Source organism: Kogia breviceps, chromosome 12 (assembly GCF_026419965.1).
Source record: "Kogia breviceps isolate mKogBre1 chromosome 12, mKogBre1 haplotype 1, whole genome shotgun sequence".
Classification (NCBI taxonomy): domain Eukaryota; kingdom Metazoa; phylum Chordata; class Mammalia; order Artiodactyla; family Physeteridae; genus Kogia; species Kogia breviceps.
Genome location: NC_081321.1, coordinates 9,574,314 through 9,600,677, shown reverse-complemented (window position 1 = coordinate 9,600,677; position 26,364 = coordinate 9,574,314). Strand labels below are relative to the sequence as shown.

Below are 26,364 nucleotides of genomic sequence, written 5' to 3'. Positions count from 1 at the left end.
GGAGCCACTGACGCTGGGTTCCTGCTCCTCATGTGTACGCCCCTGGGTGAATTGGCAGACATCCAACCCTGCTTTAGGCCCACTTCGGATTTTCCTAGCTCTTTTCCTTTCTCCTGGCCCATCTGATGACCGGGTTACAGAGGGAGACCCTCCCGTCCTGCCTCCGCCATCACATCCCTGGCTCTGATTTTTCACTGTACTTCCCCTCCACGAGGCTTGTGCAACTCAGAACTCTCTTCTGACTCTGTTGCACATCTGGCCTCACGCTCTGGACAAGAGGAGAGGCCGAGTGCCAGCGGGCTCTGTCCCGTGGGTGTTACACAGCTCGGGTCCAGGCTCCCATCTTCCCGCAGAGCTCACCCCGGGGGAGCTGGAGTCCGCACACTCCCCTCGGCAGGAAGCAAAAGGCACACACTGCCAGCAAAATTCTTATAATCCCCGTCAGTGAGGGTTTCTCCACTTGCAAGAAAGAGAGATTGAATGGGAATGACAGATCACAGGCTCGCTCTCTCCTTTTGTGTCTTGTCTCTCCCCTCTCTCTCCTCTCCCCGCCTCTCTATGGCTGCTTTCAATTTCTCAGACCCTGAAGGAGGGAAAAGAAACAAGCAGTAACCTCCAGGGCTGCAGAGAACACGCAGTTACTCAGAGGGAGGGAGGAGAGGAGCGGGGCACAGTGAGGGCTTCACATGAATGGAGATGTGGGAGCTGCCATCCAGTGCCTCCTCGCCGGGGTCCTCCCCAGCCTTCACCCTCATATGCATTCCCCATATCACCCCCAGCACTGGGACACGAGCTGCCAACAATTAATTTTTATTGAAAGAGGTTTTTTCTTTGTCTGCAGACATTGTGTTCTGCTTTCGCCATGACTATAAAGTCTCCAGTACAATTCTGGATTTAATTATAGCCCTATTTCGAGGGAATAAAAAAAAACCACCCTATGTCAGAGGCACAGATAATTGGTGGTGCCAGGTGGAACTGAGACATGAGTTCTGGGGACCAGAGCAGTGGCTTCCGGCTGATTCAGATCTCAGAACCATTCAGCTGGGCTTTGGTTGGGTTCAGGCCTCCCTCTACCCCAGCTCCAGAATTAACTAACCTGGAGCCTGGAGGGACAGAGATAGGAGGATGTGACTTCTAAGTGAGCTGCAGGCCAGCTCCTTGCCCTCCTCCTGCGCCCTTGCCACCCCCCACCCCCCCCGGTGTTCTGGTGACCGTAAACCAGGCCAGGATTTTTCGCTATGGAGTGATCATCAGATTGCTTAGGGCTGGGCAGAGCCCTGGAATCTGGGTTTTGGACATTCCCTCTGACTCTTGCGATTAGGCTTGTCTGGAAACCCTTCATGAGGCAAAGGACTTGGCTTCTGAGGGTGAGGCTGGTGCTTCTGAGTAAGAATCAAACGTGAGACTCCAGCAGGAGAAGGCTGCACTGAGGGCAGCTGGTCCAGGAGTGTGATGTTTCATGGATACAGAGAGAGAGGAAAGGGACAGGAGATCAGCGAGGAAGCGGGGGACCAGAAAAGAGAGGCTGTTTAGTCCATCGCAGAGAGTCTGGGTCAGCAAGAGGAGCAAGAGGACCCAGGGTGACACTGAGGGGAGGGAAGGCACACAGTCAGGGCCAGACATTTGAATGTTTCCTTGACCATCCCAGGAGGCCAGGGAAGGGATTCAGAGAGGTGAGATGAGTCAGAGCTGGAGGTGTCCAAGAGAAATACTCTCAGCTAGAGGAGTTATTTAGGGATCATCTTGATTAGGCTAGCTTTACATTTTTGCACAAAATTTCAAAATATATGTCCTCCTTTGGCAGTAAGTCCTAAAATTATGAGCCAAATATTTGAAAACTATAAGGGGAAGGAAAGAACATAGGCTAAAGCAATGGAAGCAGAGGGGAAATGCACTAGATGGAGGAGGACCAGAAATTGGTGATGGCTGAGGCATCAGGAAGAGACCCTTAGATGGACTAAGTCAAGAAAGAAAGAAATGAAGGAATTGGGAGGAAGGGGGACAGTTGCTGAGATTCCAAGAGAGGCAGAGACGGGGGAAAAAAAAACCGAGAAAAGTAGATGATGATAATGCTCGCCCAAAGCAGTTGTTTGCTTCCTCTCTTTGGTCCTCCTCTTCATCCTCTAATCTCAGCCCCCCAGTGGGCCGCCATGTTAGCTACTCCAGAGGGCATCAGCCAGCACGTATTCAAGTATATATTCCATGTGAATGGCGCCCCCTGGAGTTGTGCCTGTGGTGGTTCTGCCTCCGTCCATCGATATTCCTTTCTTTAACCGCCCCCCCCTTGGTGTGCTTTTGCCATGCTAATGGCTTGTGGCATTCCCACCCAGGGAAGTAAGTGCCTCAGAGCTGACCCTGACGCCTAGAGAAAGGGTCCTGGACAGGCTGCACCAGGATGGCACCTGGATCCCAGCAGTGCAGACAGACTGCAGTCACACAAATGCCCCACCTGTGGAAAATACCGTATTCACATATATGAACCTACAGAGCTTAGGTGATTACGGGTCAAAGACTGGAGCACTTAATGAAAAGTATTAGGCAGGTTTCATTATTTCATGTATATTCTGTCTTCTACATGCATTTGTAAGCTCTTCCAGGATTAAACTCTATCATGCAAAGTCTCTTTAGTTATATTTTCTCTGTGTGGCCACGAAACCTTGAGTTCAAAAAGTGTATCACAAGAACAGTTGTTTCAATGGGAAAAATGGGTTAAAGACTAAAGCAGTTCAGCCTTCCAAAAAAAAAAAAAAAAAAAAAAAGTTATTCCCCAGCAGCAATTTCAAAAGTAAACCCTTTTTTATAGCTATGAGTGGGTAGCTGTAAAACCCAAACATCCCTGAGTAAATCCAGCTTCTGATTATATGGAGCTTTTCTAAAGAGATGTGCACAGCCTCTCCCATCCCTCAGCCACAGTAGCCTTAACACATTTTTACCACCTTGATGGTCTGCGTTTCCTCCACAGCACCTCCCAGCGCCGACCTCAGGACAGGTGCCACAGGTATTACTCTATGTGGCACATCCTGTAGGATTCAGGAAATGGGCCTCTTGCCCCTTAAAATAATCCTCCCCCATCCGCATCTCCTCCCAAAGGAGGAGATATTGATATTTCTTCTGGACCTTGTGCCCTGTTCCTCACTTTGAGATAGAACTTTAAAAAAGAAAAACACCTAGCATGGGCACAGATTGAGACGCGAGGGCAAATGAACGATAATGTCCCCAGAGCAAGAGGGGGGAGGGGATGCTACAACCAGGCTGCCCAATCTACACCAGTGGAGAGATGGTATCTGTGCACATGGGCATCTCCCACTGCAAAGCATCTCCATCCCCTGAGCTCCTCACCTGGGTAAACTCATACGGAAAAGCCCAGCTCCTTACTCCGGCATCACCCCTTCATGGTAGGTTCCAGGGTCCCTCCTCTGTGCCCCCATCGCTCCCGATGCAGACCGCCACCGTCACCTTCACCATGACACACGGGACAAACTCTCCATGGTGTGTGTGCCCCAGAGTGACACGAGCTGCACCACGGCAAGAATTGAGCTTTCTTCATCTGCGTGTCCTGGCTCTGAGCATGGTGCCTGGTACACAGCGGGCACCTAATAAATGCTTCTTTTGAGCTGAATTTATCGGTGGCATAGTAGAAAGACTGTGGAGCTGGGAACCAGCGGTGGCTTTGACTGATAGCCTCAGAACTTGCCGGCTTCGCGACTTTGGGCAAACAGTGTAACTCTGAGCCTCATCAGTACAAAGGGGCAGAATCAGACCTCGGGTGGTTGAGAGGATTCATGAGATAATGAAGATGCTTCCGTCAGCACAGGTGTTCCCTAGTTGTTTACAATACTAACGGGAAACCTATGGTGAAAGCTGCTGATGAATCATCAGCCCTGCCAGTATGTGCGTGGACACACAGCTGTTTATACACCCCCTTGAAAAACATCGCTCCACGTAACACTTGAGAGAGTGATAGGGAGACAGAGGAACGGACTGTCAGTCAAAATCAGAAATGAGACTCGAATGTCGCCAGCCTGGGGGTGGTCTCAGCCCTGCCAGATATAAACTGCCTTCCAATCCTTCTTGTGTCTTTCCTTCAGTAACATCTTGGGCTGGGTTTCATCATTCTCAGGTTTTAAAAAAATCACTTGTACTTAAAACTTAGATCTTAAGCTTGATTTAAATCTAAGATCCTCTGCTTTCCTCAGGAAGTTCAGGGTGAGGTGAGGTAAGGACATGCAATAGACTGAATGGGTTTTTGTTGTTGTTTTTTTAATAAATTTATTTCCTTTTTTTTTTTTTTTTTTTTTTTTGCGGTATGCGGGCCTTTCCCTGCTGTGGCCTCTCCCATTGCAGAGTGCAGGCCCAGCGGCCATGGCTCACGGGCCCAGCCGCTCCGCGGCACGTGGGATCTTCCCAGACCGGGGCACGAACCCGCGTCCCCTGTGTCGGCAGGCGGACTCTCAGCCACTGCGCCACCAGGGAAGCCCTATTTACTTTTTAATTTATTTTTGGCTGCACTGGGTCTTCGTTGCTGCACGCAGGCTTTCTCTAGTTGTGGTGAGCAGGGGCTACTCTTCATTGCAGTGCGCGGGCTTCTCATCGCGGTGGCTTCTCTTGTTGCAGAGCACGGGCTCTAGGCACGCGGGCTTCAGTAATTGTGGCACGCAGGCTCAGTAGTTGTGGCTCAGGAGCTTAGTTGCTCCACAGCATGAGGGATCTTCCCAGACCAGGGCTCGAACCCGTGTCCCCTGCATTGCCAGGCGGATTGTTAACCACTGCACCACCAGGGAAGCCCTAGACTGAATGTCTGTGGGTCCCCAAATTCACATGTTAAGTCATAATACCCAAAGTGATGGCATTAGGAGGTGGGACCTTTGGGAGGTGATTAGGTCATGAGGGTACAGCCCTCTTGAATGGGATTAGTGCCCTTATAAGAGAGATACCAGAGAGCTCTCTTGTCTCCTTCTGCCATGTGGAGACACTGTGAAAAGATGGCCATCTATGAACTAGCAAGCAGGCCCTCACCAGACATCAAATCTGCTGGTGCCTTGATCTTGGACTTCCCGGCCTCCAGAAATGTGAGAAATAAATTTCTGTTGTTTGTAAGCCACCTAGTCTAGGACATTTTTGTTATACCAGCCTGAATGGCCTAAGAGAGGAAAGTTGGTACCTTGCAATTTTCATTAGAGGATTTGGAATGGAGAGAGAGGCATAGTCTAAACTGGGAACATACCCACTCCACCTCTCTCTTTAAAGTCTGGCTCCTCCAGGGTTGGGGTGGGTGGGGGACTGAGAAAGTAGGAAGTACTGCCAAGGGTGTGTCATAACTGACAAGCTGGTGTGGGGGAGGCCTGGTCTTGATCTGAAATGCTTTGTGCGAAATCTCTGAGTGTGACTCCCAGGCCTATAAGGGTCTTGGTACGTGTCAGGAGGATGGCAGACCAGACAGAGGAAACACTCTGCGCAAGTCACAGGGCCACAGGAAAGCCTACTCTGCTCACAAGCAGACAAGCACTTGGAAATAGCCGGAGAGATACTGGTATGAAGGGCTGATAAAACAAGCAAAGGGCGGCTCAGGAAAAAGCCATTTCTTGTCAGGCAAAATAAGCTGGGTTTTATCCAATAATGATGGGGATTCATGAAAGGACATTTAGGCAGAATTGTGGCATATCGGGAAAGTCTGCCAGGTAGATCTTGAGAGGATTGGAGGACAGGTGACCTGTCACCCGGCATGGCTGGTGAGCTCAGCTCTGCTGCTTTGCTGAGCGTTGACTCCCATGATGCCCTGTGCCTTCAAGCAAAGGTTTCACCTGCTGGTTCCAGGTCACTCCCCCCATGCCCACCCCTGGGGGCCTCCTTTCCAAAGCTGCCCAAGTACAGGCGGGCCAGGAAAAGTGTCAGACTCGCTGTTCAAGGCAGCACTTGCTGCCAGCAGAGGAAGAGAGGCCTTCCTTTTATGGAAGGCCTGGGATTCTTCCTTGACAACAGCTCTTAGATCCTTGCTTAGTAAAAGAAGATTCCCCCCTCCCACTTTTCAAGTTCTCTCAACAGTGGCTCCCACGCAGGGCCCACCAGCTCTCTCTCTCTCTCTTTCACACACACACACACACACACACACACACACACACACAGGAAGCATTACCCCGACTCTGCTGACGGACAGAAGTATATTGTAGGAGGTCAGGGAACTGCACTGGAACCAATGTGATGAAAGTGGTGGCCTGGTTGTGTTGGATCCACATAAAACTACACAAAACTAGGGCATCCTACCTAGAGATCATCATGCTAAGTGAAGTAAGTCAGAAAGAGAAAGACAAATACCACACGATATCACTTACATCTGGAATCTAAAATATGACACAAATGAACTTATTGACAAAACAGAAACAGATTCAGAGAGAACAAACATGGTTACCAAAGGGGAATGGGGGTGGGGAGGGATAAATTAGGAGTTTGATATTAGCAAATACAAACTACTCTATATAAAACAAACAACAAGATCCTACTGTATAGCACAGGGAACTATATTCAATATCCTGTAATACACCATAATGGAGAAGAATATGAAAAAGGAATATATATATATATATGTTTATGTGTATATATGTATGTGTGTATATATATATATATATATATATATATATATATGTAAAACCGAATCATTTTGCTGTACACCAGAAACTAATACAACATTGTAAATCAACGATACTTCAATAAAAAATGAATTTAAAAGAAAACTAAGGGAGTAAAAAAAAAAAAAAAACCAAAACCAAAATACTAGGGTGTCCTAGATTCCTACCCTGCCTCATACTTACCTAGTGAATTAGACAGATTATTTAACCTCTCTGAGCATCAGTTTTCCCAACTGTAAAATAGAAACAGTACCTACCTTTCAGGATGATTTTGTGAATTAGAGATAGTCTTTGTAATGTGCCTTATGTAGCATTATATAATCAGTAAAAACCATTAATGTTACTAACATTGCTGCACACATCAGCATTTGAGGCCTCCCAAGAGGACTCCCTATCTCACCTCCCACCCTAAGATGCTTTGAATCAGTTTCATTTATTACACTTGCTGAAATGCTGCTAAATTCAGAGCACTGTCATAAACATTATAGGAAATAAAATATATAAGATACTAATCGTACCCTTGGGTTGTTTACAAAGGATGTGAGAATGGAATGTTTTGCTTAGAAGCTAGATTTTAATAGAGGCTTCATTTATGCCTGCCTTAATGGATCTTCTCAGACTTGATTTTTAGGGCCTGTGTTTCCCCTATGGGGAAAGGAAATAAGAGAATATATTATTCAGCTTAACGCTAAGACAGAAATTCTTAACACATAATGCTTTGGTGAGTTTTTAAATGTGTAAGTTCTTGTGCATCTGAACGTATATGTGAGAGCAAAAGAAAGATTAAAGTTACTACAAAGAACCAGTCCAGTGATGCAGCAGGAAAAGCACCCCCCTTCTTGGACTTAGGAAGCCAATTTCTAAACGTCAGTCCTTGGAGAAACCGTTTGACTTCTCTGCAAATGGCAATCATAATCTGCTCTCAAATTGTGGAGGAGTCATTGAATCCAATAAAATAATAGTCAAAATATTTCATAAAAAAATGTTACATTGCTAGCAAAAGGTGATCAAGGAGTTGAACAGAAGCCAAACTTTATATGGGTGAAGGTTAGAGGGCTGGTATATGAGATGGGTAAGTCATTTCAGGCTACAGAACTTGGCAAGTGGTCCCTACTCGTAGAGAGCAGGGGCTCAAAATTGATACCTCCATGGCCTATAGAGGGAAGAGGAGGACAGAAGACCTGAGTTCTTTCTCGTCAAAGGAAGAGGCCCAGCCTCTCTCTAATACTCTGACGGCCCCTGGCCACTTTCCCCCATCTCTCCCACTATTGTCTTTTTCCCTTGTCGCTGATATCCTCAGTAAGACCAACTAGAGACTCACTGGTAGGCTATTGGCTGATCATCATCTCTTCCATCAGTACCTTGCACATGAAGGGCCTCAGAGGGAGTGGACACTGCATTTGAGGGTCCCATCCAAAACTCTTGTCCTTGGAGTCAGCTTTTCTAACCCATTAGAAAGCTATGATAATAATAACAAAAATCATTAGAACTACTATGTTCCATCTCTTTTTTTTCGTTTTGTTTGTTTGTTTGTTTGTTTGTTTGTTTTGGCTGCACTATGTGGCATGTGGGATCTTAGTTCCCCAGCCAGGGATCAAACCCGCATCCCCTGCAGTGCAAGCGCAGAGTCTTAGCCACTGGACCTCCAGGGAGTTCCCTATGTTCCATCTCTTTGCTAAGTGCTTTACATGTATCACCTCATTCAATCTCCACACTAGTCCCCATGTGAGAAGTTCCGTTATTATCCTCATTTTACTGGTGAGGAAACCGGGGTATAAAGAATCATGTACCTAAAGTCACACAGTAATAACTGGGAGATCTGGGTCTGACACCAAAGCTCACACTCTTAGGCACACTCTTCTCTAAGTTCTACAAACTTGGAACCAAGTATGAAGTCCTTGTACCTGAAGGTCATCTTGAGGTTATTAAGGGATTCAGCCCCTTCTCTGGAAAGATGAGGTTAGAGGAAAAAGTAATGGAAACTTCTTGTTTCATATGTGATGAGAGAATCGGAGTTGGAAAGAGGGGTGATGGCCTGGCGGGCACCCTGGTGGAAAGAGCATCCTCTGAAATGGAAAGGATGCTGTCTAACCTGCCTTCTGATTCAGCTGGAAAATGACGTGATTTGGAAACCACGGAGACCCCTCATTCTGGAGGAAGATCTTCGACTGTCTCCTTTCACCTCTTTGGAATTTTGTCTCCAAAACACAGAATTGGCAGTTGTCATTAACCATAGGAAGATGGACAGAGAGGATGAGGAAAAGGGAGAAAGACATCTAGAAGCCCCCTTTTTTGGTAGTTTTTTCTTTAACGTTTTCTTCTGGCAGCCAAATAACACATCTTGTCTCAGAGAGGCTTTCATGGTGTATAATTTAAGGTCTATAAATAGATGACTGTTATTAACAAACACACACACACACTCACACACACATACATCTTTCTCTCTATTCAGACATCAGCAGAAATATTGCAGATAGAGGAGATAAGCTGTTTAAAATGGGAGGCACCTTTTTCTCTCCTCCACCAGCTGGATGGCTGTATCTGTCTCTTCCTCTGCCCTTACTCTCAACTCATTCTATTCTTCTAGGTTTTATTTCCATCTCTGTTCCCTTTATGCTGCTAAACCCCACCCTTCATGTTCTTACTGTGATCTTTCTGGAACACTTGAGACTCCCCTCTAATCTTTGTGCCTGAGTCTTTCCCTCATTATTGATCAGTCTCCTTATCCCTTTCCAAAGGCAATTTAAAACCTTATTAGACGTCCCTAAAATTCTATCTGACACAGAACACACAGGCGTTGGCTACAACCACGTTGGTAGAAAGAACTAGAAGACAAGGTTTTACAGAGGTTCAAAAAGAAGCTACGTCATGAAATAAAAATGACAGGAATGACAATGAAATCTGTGTGCCAGCTACTATTTATTACAGAAGAATTTAAAAGAGGATCAGATCTGATGGGATAATATAAGATGATGAATTCACTGATGGTTAATATATTAAAATGCGCATTTATATGGCATAACACAGATTCCAAAGAGCTTTTAAGTACATCTTCCCTGGGATACCACGGCCAGTGAGTGGCAAAGCCAGAGCCAACACCCAGTTTTGTGTGACCCTCAGGAAGTAGATGATCCTCTTCCAATTCTAATTCCAACTGGAATATTGCTTTCAATTCTAAGACACCATGAAGGATTTACGAAATCACTGAATTGAAAAATCAGCCCTCAGTCTCCAGGCATATGTAATCATAATAATAATTCTTTGAAACTATTTTAATCTTTTCTTCCAAAGAGTGTAAGGAAAAATATGCATAGTACTTATCCCTGATGCCATTTTATTTGCACACAAGGGGACTTGTTATTAGTTCCATTTTTCAGGCTAAGGCATAAAGCTATTTCCTGTGTGACCCATGGTTACCAAGTGAGCGAGGCTGGCTCTGGGGGAAGAGGCTAGTTCCCCAACCAGACTCCTATACCCTGATCCTTTCACTAACCCAACAAATAAAGTTTCTTTTATTTGATTTTAAAAATATTTTAGTTTTCATGTCTCCAAACCCAGGAACTAAAATGAAGGCTGTCAGCCCTCTCTTCTCTCAGAGGCTCAGCTATCAGCCGGCCCCCTCTGATAGCTTCTGAACATTGTGATCTAGAAGGATCCTGGAGTTCTGTAAAGTCCTAATAAGCCTTCTGAGAAAGCAAAGAAAGATTAAATTATTTTCTCTCCAGTTTTGGTATTAGCAATTCTCTCACATTCACTCCCCGGCTGTTCCTCTTTATTCTCCACCGGCATGCCAGGTAAATCCTACTGGTCCTTCCAAGCTCTGGGGGTACCTCACCTCCTCCAGAAAATCATCTCTGACCACAACTACCTTCTTCATTGCTGTCCTTCTGGATCCGTTTTCATCTCGGTCAAGCCTTCCTCATTGTTATATGTGTTCTAGATTGTTAACCAGCTAGATTTCCAGCTTCTTTAAGATATGAACCTAAACACTTGTGAAACTGCACCTCTTCTTGGATGGGACTTGAACCCAGCCAAAATCCAGATTGGGACTCAAACCCACAATCCCTAGCTTAGGAGGGGACTGGAACCCACTGGCTTTTCATTGAAACCTCTCACCTAGTGTCAGGACTTACTGAAGCTCAGGTTCTTTTGTCTCGGTGCAGAAAGAATTCAGCATGAGGCAAAGTGGCAGGTAAAGAGTGAGTTTATTAGCACAGGATGCTTGTGAGAGATACAAGCGGGCAGGCAGGGGAGCTCAGCCCTGAGAAGAAAGAGGGCTACGTTTTTACAATCAAAGAAAAAGTGGGGAGGGGAGAAGACCACCTTCTTCGTCATTCTTGAGCAGACGTCAAGGCTTCCATCATTAGCTCCTCCTTTGACCCTATATGGTTTAACTGGGACTGTCATGGCGTTATTTAAATCATGTATATTAGCAAAAGGGTGGTAACATATTAAATATGGTCATTCATCTCAGGTTTTGGAATAATGCCCCCTTTCACCTAGCTTCCTTCCCCTTTCACCTATATTTCTGTCTTGGCCACATTCAGGAACGCTACTCTTCAAGAACTATTAACTCTCTGACTTCATGTAACAAGATTCAGACCCCGTATCTACCGTCTTGTGTTTTAACTATCAAGGTTTGTGGCTTGAGTGTGTCTGGTGCTTGGAAGCACCTGGTCTTCCTTCAGGGTAGTGTAGACTGTTTCTAGGATACTGGATTCTTTTCTTGAATGGTCATTAGCTTACAACAGTCTCCCAAACTCCCTTAAAATTCTCTTTCTGTCTTGAATCCCCTAGTGGAATTTCTAAACTGACTGTTTAAATACCCTACTCTATCACTAGAAACACAGTAAGTGAATAGCAGGTTAATTTCAGTCCCTTGAAATCTGGAAATGTACAAATGTTATGAATGGTAAACCTTTATTAACAGATTGATCTAAGCCTCTAATAATCTGAATTAACCAGAAAGAACTCTCCATTACTCAGACTTAACAGACAACAGAGACTTTGGTGTTCCTATCGACCAGGCCAGCATCTCTTTGAAAGCACGCTCTGGGGACAAGAGGTCAGGCCTAACTAGGACCTTGATCTGACATGGGGAGCAAGTGAGCCCTGGTGAGACACTGGGGTTCGCGTCTGCTGCTCAGCCCCACGCAGCTTGTAGAGCCACGAGGGAGGGAGTGGGGACTGAGGCTGACTCAGAGCTGCAACTATATCCAGTGCTCTGGGAAGCACACTGTCTGAATCATATCACAGCAAATTTAGGCCTGTGCTGATCAAGGCAGGAAACTTGGCACCTCCTTTCTCTCTGCAGCCTGCCAGATGCCTGACATCCCTCTGTGGGGCTTCTTCCCATCCTGGAAAATGAGAGGTAGCTTGAACGTTGGATCCCTGCAGGCAGGCTTATGACCTCACGCCAGAGAAGGTGGTGTATTGGAGGCTGGGGCTCTGGCATCATTTTCTCAAGGCCGGGGCGCTTTTCGTTTACCAGTTCTTTCCCCCTTCCCCTCTTGTTCAGATTCTGTTGGACACCAGTGGCCTACAGCCTTACACAGTTACAAGCCTCAGCTGCCCTCTTGGGTTTTTGAATTTTAATGTAGGAAATTATGTATTCGCTAAAAATAACATTTTAATCAGATGTCCTCTAGAACCGAACTGCACTGGGGCTGTAACATTACAAAAGAAGAGACAGGGAAGTCAAGATCTAGAATTCAAAGTCGGTTAGAACCTCCTGGTTTCCGGTCTTCAAAGCTGTAGGGAACTCCTGTCACTCCATGTCTTAAAACAAGACTACCAGAGCTTCCCTGGTGGCACAGTGGTTAAGAATCCGCCTGCCAATGCAGGGGACACGGGTTCGAGCCCTGGTCTGGGAAGATCCCACATGCCGCTGAGCAAGCCACAACTACTGAGCCTGCACTCTAGAGCCTGAGAGCCACAACTACTGAGCCCGCATACCACAACTACTGAAGCCCATGCTCTGCAACAAGAGAAGCCACCGCAGTGAGAAGCCCGCGCACTGCAACGAAGAGTAGCCCCCGCTCACCACAACTAGAGAGAGCCCACATGCAGCAGCAAAGACCTAACACAGCCTAAATAAATAAATAAATAAATAAATAAAATCTATTAAAAAAAAAAGATGTTCCTTAAAAAAAAACACACAAGACTATTAGATTGAAGCAGAGACTTCTTTGGAATCATTGTTTAGGATTACAAAACCTTCCCTTGGAAACTGTCATTTTCATACCTGGCTTTTAGGCAAGGGTGAAATTATGTATGTGAAATTAACCACCAAGGCCAAGCATTGATTTAAAAACTTACAGATAATTCCTATTTCTGTTGTCAAGCGAATGTCTTATTTTTTTGTTTTTTGTCTCTGTTTATATATGTGCATAATTTAATATATAACTGCTGAGCCTAGAAAAAGCAATTGTGCCTCTATTTCTTTTTTTTCATATCTAATGTTTAAAAATACTCTTTTGAAATGCTAAGAGACTCTGAAATATTTAAGTAAACAGAATTTTAGGATGAGAACCTAAGTGTCAAACAAAAGAAACAAAGTAGCAATTTGCTATTCAGTAGACAGAATTCAGAGCTACCTTGAAGGAGACAAAAAATAAAAAATAAACCCCTCCTGACAACAGACGTCCCAAGCCGATCCTACAAAAAGGCTAAGTAACAACAAACAACAACAACAATAATTTCCTTGGTTGAGACAAGCTGATTTTCCCAGACATTAATCTCATTTCTTGCCATAATCACTGAGATGGGTAGTTTTCATCCCCACTTTACAGATGAGAAAATTGAGTCTCAGAGAGGTTGGATAACTTGCCTAAAGCCACACAGCTAAGTAGCAATTGGGCCAATGCTAAAAACACATCTTTTTACTTAGTGCTGTTTTCAGGACACTGCTGCAAGTGGAAGGCATTACAGACCTCCAGTGGTCCTTTGTTTCTGGGTAAACCTAGCAGAATAGCTTGCGTGGGCCTTCATTTCTGTCTTCCTCAGCCTGATGACATTTACAGGATTATGCTTTTTCTAGTTCTCTCTTGGCAAAAGTTCTATTGAAGAGGCCCTTGTAACTTCCCTGGTGGCGCAGTGGTTGGGAACCTACCTGCCAATTCAGGGGACATAGGTTCGAGCCCTGGTCCGGGAAGATCCCACACACCACGGAGCAACTAAGCCCATGAGCCACAACTACTGAGCCTGCACTCTAGAACCCACAAGCCACAACTACTGAGCCCACGTGCCACAACTACTGAAGCCTGTGCACCTAGAGCCCGTGCTCTGCAACAAGAGAAGCCACTGCAATGAGAAGCCCACGCACGGCAACAAAGAGAAGCCCCAGCTCGCTGCAACTAGAGAAAGCCCACAGGCAGCAACAGACCCAATGCACCAAAAATAAATAAATAAACAAAAGAAAAAGAAAAAAAAGAAAAGCAAATGAAAGAAAAGGCCCTTGTAGAAAAAACCTTTCCGCTAAGGATTTCAAAGCAATTCTACCCAAGGGAAAATCCAGGCCCTGAGGGGCTAAGCCGCTGTTTTCCAGGCAACATAGTAACCCTGCAAGACAAGCAAATTGTCTGATCTTCCTCCATCCTCTAATAAACCTCAGATAGGGGTCAGCAGCCCACGACAGAGATGTGCTGCTAATAGTGTGTAGGATCAATCACCCGCAGAGCTGTCAGGCAAAACCTCTGGTCAGGTCCTCTCCACCTCAAACCAAATGAGATATTTGTGAAAAAAATTTTAAATGGCAATATGACATACAGAGGCAAAGCATCATTGTCACCTTTATGTTTCATGAGCCTCAACAGAAATACCCTTTTTTCCCCTTTTCAAAAAAATTTTTTTGGAGAATAGTTGATTTCCAATGTTGTGTTACTTTCAGGTGTACAGCAAAGTGAATCAGTTATACATGTACATCTATCCACTCTTTTTTAGATTCTTTTCCCATATAGGCCATGACAGAGTATTGAGTAGAGTTCCCTGTGCTATATACAACAGGTCCTTATTCGTTCTCTATTTTATATACAGTAGTGTGTATATGTCCATCCCAGTCTCCCAATTTATCTGTCCCCCTACTTCCCACCTGGTAACCATAAGTTTGTTTTCTACATCTGTAACTCTAATTCTGTTTTGTAGTTAATTTTTACCCTTTTATTAGATTCCACATATGAGCTATATCGTATGATATTTGTCTTTCTCTGTCTGACTTACTTCACTCAGTATGACAATCTCTAGGTCCATCCATGTTGCTGCAAAAGGCATAATTTCGTTCTTTTATGATGGTTAATATTCCATTGTATACATGAACGATATCTTCTGTACCCGCTCCTCTGTCCATGGACATCTAGGCCGCTTCCATGTCCTGGTTACAGAAATACTTTTTATCTTACTTCCCCACACCCTGCTTTGATACTTGCCGGTCTAGCACCTGTTTTGCATATAGCAGGCGCTTAGTAAAAATGTATCGAAATTCCTATTGATCTTTACACTTAAGTCCCTTCTAGGAATACTTTCAGAGGTCCCGAAAGCTGAAAACATTTTCTTAAATAACCCTTAATTTCGGCATGCCAGGAACGGATGGGGTTCACGCAGTAAACCTTATAAAATCAACCCTACATACGCACTCAGGACGGTCCAGACAGTCAGAGCCGCTGGTTGTTTCTGGAATGCGCCCGCTGCTTCCCACTTATCCACAGGCTGCTGCTTTCTCTTGAACGATCCTTCACTATTCCACAAATGTCTGGCAATTGTCCCCTAACACAGAACTCAGGTGTCATCTTCTCTGGGAGTGCTTCCCACACAAGACCCACTTGAGACTAGCCCGCACCCTACTGTAATTGGTGGTTTCCTCCTCCTCCTCTCTGAGCGTAAGTTCGCTGAAGCCCACATCTCATTGGGTTCTGTATCCCAGCACCTAGCCCCACGCCTCGCACGCTGGTGGGGCTCAGTCTATGTAAGTGACTGCTGGGTTCCAAGACTGTTAGAAGCTGGAATGATGAATAGAAACGCCTACACAGGTTATTTTCTCCAAAAGTCTTTCTCGGATTCTGGGCATCTTCAGCTCCCAAATGGGCTCCCCTGGGGTACTTCCTGTGCCTCCCTGACCAGGAAGTTAGCAAGGCTGTTCTTCTATGACTTTTTTTTTTTTTTTTTTTTTTTGCGGTACGCGGGCCTCTCACTGCTGTGGCCTCTCCCGTCACGGAACACAGGCTCCGGACGCGCAGGCGCAGCGGCCATGGCTCACGGGCCCAGCCGCTCCGCGGCACGTGGGATCTTCCCGGACTGGGTCACGAACCCGTGTCCCCCGCATCTGCAGGCGGACTCCCAACCACTGCGCCACCAGGGAAGCCCTCTTCTACGACTTCTGTGAGTCAATACCTTTATGGCTATCAGCAAATGGAAACTGCCATCCAATGATGATAATGCAACCTTTTCCCCCTTTATTTGAAAAAGTTATGATGCATGGATACAGAAAAGTACATAAAACACATGTATACAGTTTAACAAATAAATGAATAAAATAAGAGAACACCCAGATAATCCAGCAGCCAGGACAAGAAAAGGAACACTGCCAGCACCTTAGAAGATCCCTTGCGGCACTTCCTGATGACGACTTCGCCCTTTCTCCCTAGAGTTAACCGCCGTGCTGGCTTTGAGGGTCATGATTCCTTTCATCTGCTTTATGGTTTTACCACTCATGTATGCAGCTCTAAAGTTTGGCTTCTCGGCTTTGAAGTTTGTAGAAATGGAACTGTTCTGTCTGGGGTCTTTCATTTGACATTGCACTTGTGGGATTCGTCCATGGGTCTACCTGTGCCTGTGTGATTCCATTGCATAACAAACTACAGAGTAAGTCCTCTACTCAACTGTTGATGAATATTGGGGTTGTATCAAAGTTGGAATAATTATAAACAGCACAGCGATGAACATTCTTGGGTTACCTTGTGCCCAGCTGAACAAACTTTGCTAGGATCTATACTTAGGGTTGCATTTCTGGCTGTTTCTATTTATAGGTAATATATTAAATAATGCCAAACTGATTTCCAAGGAGTTGTACCAGCTTCCACTGTCTTCAGCAGTCGAGGAGCGTTCAAAATGTTCCATCGCTCCTTCACTGTCAGACTTTTCAAACGTTTGCCCGTTAAGTGGCATATGGAAGGAATTCCATTATGATTGTATTTTAGTCCACTGATTATTAATCTTATAGTTAACTGGAAATTTCCGCTTTGTGAAGTATCTGTTTAAACCTTTTCCCCATTTTTCCTGTTAGGTTCTCTGCCTTTTTCTTAGTGATTTTGGAAGAATTCTTTAGGTATTTTGAATACTATTCTGTTGTTTGTTTAATGTGTTGTAAATATTATCTCCCACTTCATGGTTTATCTTTTTACCTTTGATACCATTTGATGAAGAGGATGTCTTGCCTTTAATGTAGAACAAATTTATAATTTTTTCTTTATGGTTTGTGTTTTTTGTCTTGTTTAGGAAATCTTTACCCCAAGATCATGACAGTATCTTTCCTTATTGATTTTCCTTTCACCTTCAGTCTTTTAAACCACTGAAATCGACATTTTTAGGATGGTATGAGGTAAAGATCCAACTTTGATTTTTTCTACATGGATGCCTGTCTCAGCAATTTGTTGAAAAATTCTTGTTTTCCCTGCTGATCTTGAAATCTGGTAGAGCCAGAGAGTTCTACTTCTCCAAGAGTGTCTTGGATATTCTTATTAACCCTTTGCATATCCATATAAGTTTCAAAACCAGCCTGCCAAGTTTTTTTTTAAAAAGCATGGAATTTTGCATGGGTATGTGTTAAATTTATAACTCAACTTGAGGACAAGTGACATCTTTATAAAAATTATTCTGATTCATAAACTTGGTACACCTCTCCACTTAGCTTTCTTTTTTAATGTCTCTTGGTAACACTATAATTTTCTCCGTAGATGACTTAGACAAAAATATTTTGTTAGTACTGTTCCCAAGGATATCATCTTCTTTTATGCTATTCTAAATGGTAGCTCTTTTATTTCATTTTCAATCTGTTGCTCGATTATACGAATTAAATGTATTGTTTAAATACTGAATGTGAATAGTACAACCATGTCAAAGCCTCGTAATAATTACAGTAATCTCTCTACGGATTCCTTCAGATTTTCTACACATAATTAAATCATCTGTGACTAATGACAGCTGTTTTTCTCCACTTTTCAATTCTCATACCTTTTATTTCTTTTTATTGTTTCACTGAGCAGGCAAGGAACTCCAGGACAAAGCTGAATAGAAGTAGCAATAACAGGAATTCTTGTCTTGTTCCAAATTTCAAAATGAGAGCTCTCAAAGTTTCAACATTTGTTGTGACGTTTGCAATAAGATTGTAGTAGGTACCCTTTGTAAGGTTAAGGAAATTTCATTCTATTTCTATTTTTATAAGAGTTTTATTATGAATGAATGTTGACTTTTACTAAATACTTTCTCTGCATCTCTGTGATAATCACCCCATTTTTTTCTTACAATGTGGTGAATTACATGAATTGCTTTTCCAAAGTGACACTAATCTTACATTCCTAAGATAAACACAAATTAGTCATGATGTATTTTTTATGTATATTGCTGCATTCAGTTTACTAATTATAGTTTACGTTTGCATTTACATCCATGGGTGAGATTAGGCTCTAGTTTTCCTCTCTCATTTTGCCTTTGTTGAGCATTAGAATCAAGTTTACGGGTAGTATCACAAAGCATAATGGAAGATTTGCCCTTTTATTCTGTTGTCTGAAGGAATGTGTATAAATTGGAAATATTTCTCTCTTGAACATTTATAGAACTTACTGGTAAACCACGGGGACCTAAAGAGTTCTGGATAAGAAGTTCTTGTTTTACTAACTAAAGGAAAATTCAGGATCCTTATCTCTTCATGAGAAGGGTTTTGGTATGTTATACTTTTCCAGGAATGTATACATTTTGCATCCATTTTCAAATATATTGATGTTAAGTTTTTTGTATATTCTATTATTATCTTTTCAATATTTGCAGTGTCTGTAGTAAATTAGTCCAGTTTTTCACTCATGATGTTGATTATTTGTGCATTTCTTCTTTATTTTCTTGATCAATCTCACCAGAAGTTTGTCAACTTTTTTCTTAGTTTCAAAGAGTGAACTTTTGGGTTTATTTTTTCTCTTTATTATATTTCTATTCTGTATAATATTTTTCTATGCCATTAATTTATCTTCTTTATCTTAATTGTTTTCTTTCTTCTACTTTCTTGGATTTTGCATTGCTTTTATTCCTAGTTCCTGAAGATGGAATTCCAGCATTTATTTTTTTCTAATCCATGCTTTTGAGACTATAAATTTCCCTCTATATAATATTTTAACTGCATCTCTTTGCGTTCTGTTAACTAATTTGCGAAAGGAAGAAAGGAAGGGAGGAAGGGAGAAAGGGAGAGAAAGAGAAGGAAGGAAGAAGGATGAAAAGAAAGAAAAGAAAAGAAAGGAAAATAAAAAGTAAAAGTCCTGATTTGTAGCATGCCAATTTCATATTTCTGTGTTGTAAATACTTCACAACTGATTTCAGGCTAGTAGTGGGTCAATAACCAGTGGGAAAATTTCCTGAATATTTAACATTCGGCTCTTGCAAGCTGATACAAGGCAGCTCTAGCACACCACTGGCTGTATGTCTCATATTTTAAATAGTATTTTCACTATTGTTTTCAAAATATGTTCTAATTAATACTATATAGTTGACCCTTAAACAACACTGGTTTGAACTGCACTCCACCTATATATACTTTTTCAATAGTAAATACTACATACAGTACTACACAATCTGCTGCTGGTTGAATCCACAGATGGGGAACCACTGATGTTGGAGGGCCTATCCATGGATTTTTCAACTACTCAGAGGGTCAGTTCCCCTAATCTATCCTCCCGCTTTGTTCAGGGTAAACTGTCCTCTCTCTTTTAGCCACACTTCTTTGATTATTTGGAAGCATGTGTCTAAATTTCCAATTATATGGGAAAATTATAGTTAATTTTTTTTAATTCTAGCTTAATTGTATTTTAATTGGAAATCACACTTGATGTGATTTCAATTCAGTAAAATTCATTGAGATTGACTCAAGGTCCAGAAATAATTGATTCTTATAAACATTATACATGTGCCTGAAAGGAATATGTTTTCTGCAGCTTTTTGATGCAATGTCTATATGCATCCATTAAGTAAATTTTAAAAATCTCGTTTAAATGTTCTATGCCATTATGATTTTTTTATGGCAAGAGGTATCTGTGACTGAGAGCAATATAAGACAATCTGTCACTTTGATGGTTATTATTTTTCCTCTTGTACTTCTGTCAATTTTTATTTTATGTATTCTGCCGCTTTTTTAAAGGTTTTTTTACATATTTTAAATTGTAGTATTTTTGTTAATTAAAATGTGTCATTGTGAAATTATACTCTTTATCTTTAATAATGCTTAGTCTGTTTTATTTCATATTAATGAATTCTCCTAAGACATCTGTTGATTAATATTTGCCTTCTGTATTTTTCCATTCTTTTGTCTTTAACCTTTTTGTATCCTTATGTTTTAGACATGTCTCTTGAAAATAGTACATACAGGAATGTATATCATATATAATATAGCTGCTGTTGTTTTTACCGGAGAACTTAATCCATTCAAATTTTTGTAAGTTCTAATATTTCAGGTTTAAAATCTACTCTTTTTTTGTGCTTATATTTGCCCTACTTCTGTTTCTTTTCCTTTCCTTTATTGCCTTTTATGGATTTATTTACTTTTATTATTTCTATTTCCCTTCTATTGGTTAGACAGTTATACACTCTGTTTCTATTCTTTTAGTACATACCCTAAAAAATGCAACATACATACTTAGTATATAAAATTTTTAAATTAATCCCCTTATATTTATTACATACAGTATAAAGGTTTTACAACACTTACCTCCATTTTCCCTCACCAACTTGTTGAATGTTTTTGTTCCTTTTAACTTTTTTTTTTTTTTTTTTTCGGTACGCGGGTCTCTCACTGTCGTGGCCTCTCCCGTTGCGGAGCACAGGCTCCGGACGCGCAGGCTCAGTGGCCGTGGATCACGGGCCCAGCCGCTCCGCGGCATGTGGGATCTTCCCGGACCAGGGCACGAACCTGTGTCCCCTGCATTGGCAGGCGGATTCTCAACCACTGTGCCACCAGGGAAGCACCCTCTTTTTAATCTAAGATAATTTGCCCTTCCTTTCTTCTTCAAGAAGACCTGCCTGAGGGCAAGATGTACATCAAAAAGATTGGAAATCCAGGACAGAGGTGGAAAGACAAGACTTCTAATGAGTACCAGTGGCTTGGCCTGATGGATCCAGATTCAAGGGGACATCTGAGAGCCCGGGGTCAAGGCAGAGCTGGGGTCAGAGTTAGGTGAGAAGACAGAAGTCAGGAAAGTCAAGCTAATGCAAGAAGCTAAATTTTTTTAAAATTGAAGTATAGTTGATTTACAATGTTGTGTTAATTTCTGCTGTACAGAAAATTGATTCAGTTATACATATATATATACATTCTTGTTCATATTCTTTTCCATTATGGTTTATCACAGGATATTTAATATAGTTCCCTGTGCTATACAGTAGGACCTTGTTGTTTATCCATTCTATGTATAATAGTTTACATCTGCTAATCCCAAACTCCCAATCCATCCCTCCCTCACACCTCTCCCCCTTGCAAGAAACCAAATCTTGAAAAAGGCAAATATCATACGATATCACTTACATGTGAAATCAAAAAAATGATACAAATGAATTTATTTACAAAACAGAAATAGACTCACAGGCATAGAAAACAAACTTACAGTTACCAAAGGGGATAGTGGGGTGTGAGGGAAGATAAATTAGGAGTTTGGGATTTATATATACACTACTATATATAAAATAGGTAAATAACAAAGACCTACTGTATAGCACAGGAACTACCCTCAGTATCTTGTAGTAATAACCTGTAATGGAAAAGAATCTGAATCATTTTGCTGTACACTTGAAACTAACACAACATTGTGTATTAACTATACTTCAATAACAAATAAAAAACATTTTAAAAAGAAGCCAAATCTTAGGTGAGCAGTTGGGAACCAGGGGTCTGGGCAAGCAAGACATAGACAGGACCCAACGAGTGGTCCTGACCACAGATACAAGGCAGCACAACCAGAGGACCCATAATTGAGACAACTCCCAGCCCAATCAGGGAACATCTTATACACTGTTGGTTGAGTGAGGCACAAGCCCACAGACGTGGTTAGTAAGTCACGTTAGGAAGCTGCAGGCTGAAGAGAAGTAGGGGTCAGGATTAAAAGCAAGATCTTATTTCACCCGTGAACACTTTTCTATTCAAAGTATTGATCTCCCCAGCAGTGCACAATACCCGGCACCTTATAGGCACTCAATAAATAGATATCTATTGATTTATTTATTGACTCTCATCTAACCAATGGGCCTGTGCCGGCCTCCCGAATGATAAAAACACAAACTGTACATGTTTCCTAACTTTGAGGCACTTATTTAGCTAAAATGTAAAGCAAGATGGCGTAAGGGCTAAGCAGAAGTTAAAATGCCAGAATGGGGCCGTTAGCTTCACCCGAGATTATCAGGGATGGTTTCATGGAGGAGGTGGCAGGCTTGTTTGGAGGGTCAACAAGACAATGACAGCCACAGGGGACAACGCTGATATTCTGAACCTGAGTTCAGATTTCCTGAGTTACTAGCACTGGAGGTCGGGGCAAGGACTTGCTCTCTGGTGGACAGAGCTCCTGAGGAAAGTCTGGCGAACAAGGGAGAGAGACCCCTCCCCCATCCGCCAACAGGGAGTGCTGTTGACTCTGCTTCTTTCCTTCCCATCTGTGAGGCTTATCACATTCTACCTTGTATTCCAGATGTACAAGTCCTGGGGCATTCTAAGCTTCTGAGACTAGGAAATGGACCAAGGCAGACTCTAGGCGATCCCCAAAGCCCTTGATGACAAACATCATTGAGATCACTGAGTTTCAGCACTGGGTGGAAGGCCAGCCATGGCCTGTACCACTGTCTACTCCCAACCCAGACTCTGATCGGGGAGTTTTCACTGCAGCAAAGAAAGCAAGTGACAGGCGTGCTGTGTAGCGTCCACATTCTGTATACAAGGACATTCCAGGCCTGCGCGAACACTCAGCTTTCCCATAATCCCATGTTAGCACCAGAGACGTTTCCAGAAGGGGAGGCAACACACAGAGCCTACCTAGGATTCTCTCACCTACATCTTCCTGCCCGTCAGCAGCATCCCAGGACCCCCAGACTGAGCACCTTCTCTGACCTCTAAGGTCTGCTTAAAGGAGGCAGCACAGGCAGGGGCCATCGGATTGTTGCTGGGGTCCCTGTGTTCCCAAGGAACAGGGGGTAACCTTTACCTGAGCCACTTCACAATCTGCCACCCCCTCCACAAGACCTTCCTGCAATAGTGCCTTTCTTTTCACTTTCTAAAACTCTTTGGCACCTCTACATCCCTCCTGATAGTCCAAGCACAAAGACTGGAAGTCTTGGAGGTAAAGTCATGGCACATCTGTATCATCACAGATGGGACTGTGCTACACTCAGAAAAGATGTTCTGTAGAAAGCAGTTTGATCCAGAGGTTTGAATAATGTATTAGTTTCCTGGGGCTGCTATAACAAGGTACCGCAAACTAGGGTGGCTTTAAGAACAGAAATGTGTCATCCCACACTTCTGGAGGCCGGGAGTCCAAGTCAAGATGTCAGCAGTGCTGGTTCCTTCTGATGTATGTGGGGCAGACTCTGGCCTGTCTCCTAGCTTCTGGAACCCCCGGGCAGTCCTTGGTTTGTAGATGGCATTCTCCCTGTGTCTTCACATCATCTTCCCTCTGTACACGCCTGGCTGTCTGAGTCCAGATTTCCCTTTCTTGTAAGTATACTAGCCATAACGTGTGAGGATCCACCCTAATGACCTCATCTTAATGGGATCAACTGCAAAGACCCAATTTCCAAACAAGGTCACATTCACAGGTACTGGGCGTTAGGACTTCAGCATATATTGTGGGATACCATTCCACCCATGATAATCAGTATTTGGACATTTGCAGAGGAAAGGTATTCCAGGTTGTAAGTGGAAAATAAGCTAAGACATGGAGATCGGAAGGGAAGTGGTTTTATACGCTTGAAAGAGTGATTGGTTTCATACCGCTCTGTGATTAAAGTAATATCATGAATATAGATGCATCTGAAAAGTGTGCCCATGTACATGAAATTTGTTTGTATATAAATTCCCCCCCAAAAATAAAAAATAAATAAATTCCCAATGTGGACAGACTCTGACTCACTTTAGCTCTCCGGTTCTGCGTTTGCCTTTTTTGTGTGTTTCAAGAGGTTACATTTGGCGTGGCAATGCTGCCTTGGTGCATTCAGCATCTCCTCAGGTTTTGAGAGGTGAGGCACTGCCTGGTGCTATAGGGCGCCCTTTGTGACAGGTTGGTGGGACCTGTGATCAGGAAGAGAGACGTCAGCTCAGATTGGCTTGCAGAAAGGGAGATTGAAGTCCTGGTCATCAACATTATGTAAACCATGCTCATTTCCCATTCTGTAAGCACTATGTTCTGTCCTGGATTGACAGCTCCCGGGAGGCTGGCATCTGCAGTCTTCTCCAGGCTAGGAGGAGATTTTGTCACATGTCACCTTCACTCAGGCACCACTTAATCCTTCAGCACACCCCAGCTGTGACCCAGCTGCCACTTTGGAGAAAAGCCATGTGGCCACATGCAAACAACAGATGCTTCACACATGTTTCTGGCATTGATGATGGTGTGGTGCTGGCCAGGGTCCTGGCAGAGGTGCTGGTGATGCTGGCTGGGCTATGGTGGTGACGGTCATAGTGCTGGTGACAATGATGGGAGATGTTGTGTCTTAACCCAAAGTTGTGCGTGTCACATGAGCCTGAAGCTTGGTGAGAAGGGCAGTGAGGCTGTAGAACATTTTATATCCCTCCTAATGCCTATCCCAGGACTACTCCTCCAACAGATGCTAAGTTGTGATCTGGCAACTGGATAAATAAATACTCAACATGATCCTTTCCTGCTTAGTTCACATGCTTAAGAGTTGAAAACTCACTCTGCAGCTTCCTAATTCTGTGACCCTAAGAGTTTACAAGAGCAAATCTTTTTCTTAAATTTATTTTATTAAAGTATAGTTGATTTGCAATGTTGTGTTAATTTCTGCTGTATAGCAAAGTGATTCAGTTATATATATATATATATATATATATATATATACACACACACACACATTCTTGTTCATATTCTTTTCCATGATGGTTTATCGCAGGATTTTGAATATAGTTGCCCGTGCTCTACAGTAGGACCTTATTGTCTATCCGTCCTATATATAATAGTTTGCGTCTACTAATCCCAAACTCCCAGTCCTTCCCTCCTTCTTGACCCCCTTCCCCTTGGCAACCACAAGTCTGTTCTCTATGTCTGTGAGTCTGTTACAAGAACAAATCTTGACACTCTCTCTGAACATAGTAAGCCTTCAATTAATGAGCTCTATTAGTATTATTAATATCCTAATTCAGAATCCATTAAAGAAAAATGACAACCTAAAGTTCACAGGCACAGAGGCTGTGGGCCTCTTTGCCGGCTTTAGACACCGGCAGAGCTGAAGTGCCCATGTGTCCTGCCACTGACACCCATCTTTTTCTGCTCCTGCACGAGGCTAGCTGTGAGGGCACACGGAGGCAGGCGAGTTTATAAATGACAACATGCCAACTAGGGACTCAGCGAGAAAGAAAGGACTGCAACTGTTATTGATTCATAATTCAAACCTCACTAGCTGTGAGTAGTATTTCCAAGCCCTTTGTCTTGGGGAAGCAGGGACTAAGGATCTGACCTCAGATGCCACCTTCTCCTCCCTACTGCAGCCCTTCTCAGAGATGGAGAGTGCAAAGGTACAGAGGGGGGTCAGTGCCTCTTCTACAAAGAGGCTGTTCGCTTGGACTGGATCACCTTTCCTATGGTTTCTTGTCAATTTCTTTTTCTTTTCTGCTGGTTGTGTGCTCCTTTCTATCTTCTCCCCATTTCCTCCGTAAGGCATGAAACTAACTCATCTCGTTTCTGCCCAAATGAGAAGGGGAAACGTGCTCAGAAGAAAGCCAAGGTCCGTTTAAAAGTCCTTATCAAGGCATTTTGTGTCTTTCAAGAAAGTGGTAAGTAGCTAGCTCAGAGGGGATATACTGCCATCCTTGGTGCTAGGTCAGAAATGACTCATCAAGATCGAAAGTTCTCTCCCTCTCTTTCCTTCTCTCTTCCTCTCTCTTCCTCTCTCTTCCTCTCTCTCTCTCTCTCTCTCTCTCTCTCTCTCTCTCACACACACACACACACACACACACACACACACACACACGGCCTTCAGATTTGACAAACGTTCGCAGCCCTTGAGGGCAAGGTGACAGGTTAGTAGAGGGGACGGGCTCGGGACAACTGTGCCCTAGGCACAGTTCTAGGCAGCATGATCACTGCTCTGATGGAGGGGCAGCCGTTCGCTGGGAGAATCTGAATGAGTCCAGCTGGGAGGCTTGGAAAAGTCACCTGCAGCCCATTTCAATCAGGGCTTTGTTTTCCCCGGCTTTGTTAGTAGTTGATTGTCTCAATTTTGGTGTGATCTGAATCAGCTGTCAGCATTGTGGAACTAACCAGATCAGCTCTGCTTCTGT

At 43.3% G+C, this 26,364-nt stretch overlaps 1 long non-coding RNA gene across 5 annotated transcripts in view; it reads right to left on the bottom strand.

The window, feature by feature from the left end:
* LOC136792254 (uncharacterized) overlaps positions 1-26,364 on the bottom strand; it is a 147,061-nt gene that overhangs the window by 10,055 nt on the left and 110,642 nt on the right. For all 5 annotated transcript variants that reach the window (XR_010835767.1, XR_010835768.1, XR_010835769.1 and 2 more), the window contains one exon: positions 23,981-24,138. This is a non-coding gene — a long non-coding RNA (uncharacterized lncRNA). The remainder of the gene's footprint in view (positions 1-23,980; positions 24,139-26,364) is intronic.